The sequence below is a fragment of the Mandrillus leucophaeus genome, unplaced genomic scaffold (assembly GCF_000951045.1).
Source record: "Mandrillus leucophaeus isolate KB7577 unplaced genomic scaffold, Mleu.le_1.0 Scaffold182, whole genome shotgun sequence".
Taxonomy (NCBI): Eukaryota; Metazoa; Chordata; class Mammalia; order Primates; family Cercopithecidae; genus Mandrillus; species Mandrillus leucophaeus.
Genome location: NW_012101832.1, coordinates 1,215,342 through 1,218,118, shown reverse-complemented (window position 1 = coordinate 1,218,118; position 2,777 = coordinate 1,215,342). Strand labels below are relative to the sequence as shown.

General features: G+C 46.5%; 1 protein-coding gene across 1 annotated transcript in view; it reads right to left on the bottom strand.

Moving 5' to 3' along the window:
* The window catches only part of MYCL (v-myc avian myelocytomatosis viral oncogene lung carcinoma derived homolog), a 15,459-nt gene extending 15,293 nt beyond the window's left edge, over positions 1-166 (bottom strand). Inside the window, exon 1 of the mRNA XM_011977665.1 lies at positions 162-166. The gene's annotated coding sequence lies outside the window, so the exon portion shown is untranslated. The remainder of the gene's footprint in view (positions 1-161) is intronic.
* Positions 167-2,777: the final 2,611 nt, after the last annotated feature.

Genomic DNA, 2,777 nt, shown 5'->3' with positions numbered 1-2,777 from the left:
ATTACAGGCGCCAGCCACTGCGCCCGGCTGCAGCTAATTTTTTTTTATTTTTAGTAGAGGCGGGGTTTCACCATGTTGGCCAGGCTGGTCTCGAACCTCTGGCCTCAGGTAATCTGCCCACCTCGGCCTCCCAAAGTGCTGGGATTACAGGCGTATGCCACCTCGCCCAGCCTACCTTTCTATTTTCACTTATAGAAGCCCTCTAATCTACCAGGGCAAGGTTAGAAACCTGGCTGCCAGCCTTCTGGGTACCAAGAGGGGAAAGGAGATGAAGGGATCTATCTTATGGTTCAGCTAATCCCGCCCTGACTTAAGTGCAGTCCATCACTCTTGTTCTCGGCTGCGCCTGGTGTTCCCAAATCCACAGCCTCTCAATTCAACCTGTCTCCCACCAGATAGGAAGAGGGCAGTCACCTGATTACAGAAGTTGAGGGAGAAAATTTAGGAGTCTAATTCCTTTTACTTTCATCCGATCTTCCTCTCTTTCAGCCCCATCCTACCATCCTGCCTTTAGAAATATCCAGTGCCTCCAGCTAATGAGCAGTTCTTGGGTTCTGATGCACTCATGGGCTTGCTCCTTGTTGATACTTCTCCTTCTCCTACTCCCACCATAAGCAGTTACAGTTTCTGATTTTTCTGGCCTTTTGCTAAATCAGCCAGGCCTTATCTGTCTGCTTTCAAGCTTCACAAGTTTTGTAGATATCTGTCAGTTGCTGTTGTCTCCTCCTGCTCATTTTCTTTTTTTAAAAATTGAGGAAAAATTCACATGCCACAAAATTCAACATTTTAGCTATTTAAAATGTGCAATTCAGGCCAGGTGCAGCGGCTCATGCCTGTAATCCCAACACTTTGGGAGGTTTGAGCCCAGGAGTTTGAGACCAGCATGGGTAACATGGTGAAACTCCGTTTCTACAAAAAAATACAAAAATATTAGCTGGCCGGCATGGTGGCTCACACCTGTAATCCTAGCACTCTGGGAGACCGAGGTGGGTGGATCACCTGAGGTCAGGAGTTCGAGACCAGCCTGGTCAACATGCCCAAAACCCATCTCTACTAAAAATACAAAAGATTAGCCAGGCGTGGTGGCATGAGCCTGTAATCTCAGCTACTTGGGAGGCTGAGGCACGAGAATCGCTTGAACCCAGAAGGCAGAGGTTGCAGTGAGCCAAGATTGCGCCACTGCCCTCCAGCCTGGGTGACAGATCAAGACTTTGACTTAAAAAAAAAAAAGTATTAGCTGGATGTGGTGTCATGTGTCGTAGTCCCAGCTACTCACTCAGGGAGCTGGAGCAGGAGGATTGCTTGAGCCTGGGAGGCTGAGGCTGCAGTAAGCCATGATTGTGCCACTGCACTCCAACCTGAGCAACAGAGTAAGACCTTGTCACAAAAAAAATAAATAAAAAATAAAGAGTGTAATTCAGTGGTTTCTTTTATTTGCCTATTTTTGCCAACATTTGTTCTTTTCTTTTCTTTTATTTATTTTTTTTGAGATGGAGTCTTGCTCTGTTGCCCAGGCTGGAGTTCAGTGGCATGATCTTGGCTCACTGCAACCTCTGCCTCCCGAGTTCAAGCGATTCTTCTGCCTTAGCCTCCAGAGTAGCAGCAGGTGCGCGCCACCACCCCCAGCTAATCTTTTTTTTTTTTGTATTTTTAGTAGAGATGGGGTTTCATCATGTTGGCCAGGCTGGTCTCAAACTCCTGAGCTCAAGTGGTCTGCCTACCTTGGCCTCCCAAAGTGCTGGGATTACAGGTGTGAGTCACTGAGCCCAGCTTGTTATTTTCGATCTTATTATTATTACTACAGCCGTCTTTAATGAGTGTGGAAGTGGTATCTCATTGTGTTTTTGTTTTTGTTTTCTTGAGACAGGATCCCATGCTGTTGCTGAGGCTGGAGTACAATGGCATGATCTCTGCTCACTGCAACCTCTGCCTTTTAGTGGACTCAAGCAATCCTCCAACCTCAGCCTCCTGAGTAGTTGGAATTACAGGCATGCACCACCAAGGCTGCCTAATTCTGTATTTATTTTATGTTATTATTATTATTATTATTTAAGATGGAGTTTTGCTCTTGTTGCCCTAGCTGGAGTGCAATGGTGTGATCTTGGCTCACTGCAACCTCTGCCTCCTGGGTTCAAGTGATTCTCCTACCTCAGCTTCTCGAGCAGCTGGGGTTATAGGGGCATGCCACCATGCCCGGCTCATTTTTGTATTTTTAGTAGATACCCAGGTCTTACCAGGTCTTACCATGTTGGCCAAACTGGTCCCCAACTCCTGACCTCAAATGATCTACCTGCCTCAGCCTCCCAAAGTGCTGGGATTACAAGTGTGAGTCACTGTGCCTGGCCCCAGCTAATCTTTTGATCTTTTGTAGGAAGGAGGTCTCTCTATATTGCCCAGGCTGGTCTTGAACTCTTGGCCTCAAAGGATCCTCCTGCCTGGGCGTCCCAAAGTGCTGGTATTATAGGTGTGAGCTACCACACCCAGCCACTGGGCCGCTTTTTAACTGTGTTGTCTTTTTGTTTTCGTGTTGTAAGAATTTATTATATAGTCTGGATACTAGACTCTTTGTAAAATTTTAAAATTTTATGTATTTTTAAGAGCCACTCAGAGCTGTCAGTGGGGATAAAACTGGATACTAGACTTATTATTATTATTATTACTATTTTTGAGATGGTGCCTCGCTCTGTCACCCAGACTGGAGTGCAATGGCGTGATCTCTGCCTCCCGGATACAAGCGATTCTCCTGCCTCAGCCTCCAGAGTAGCTGGGATTACAGG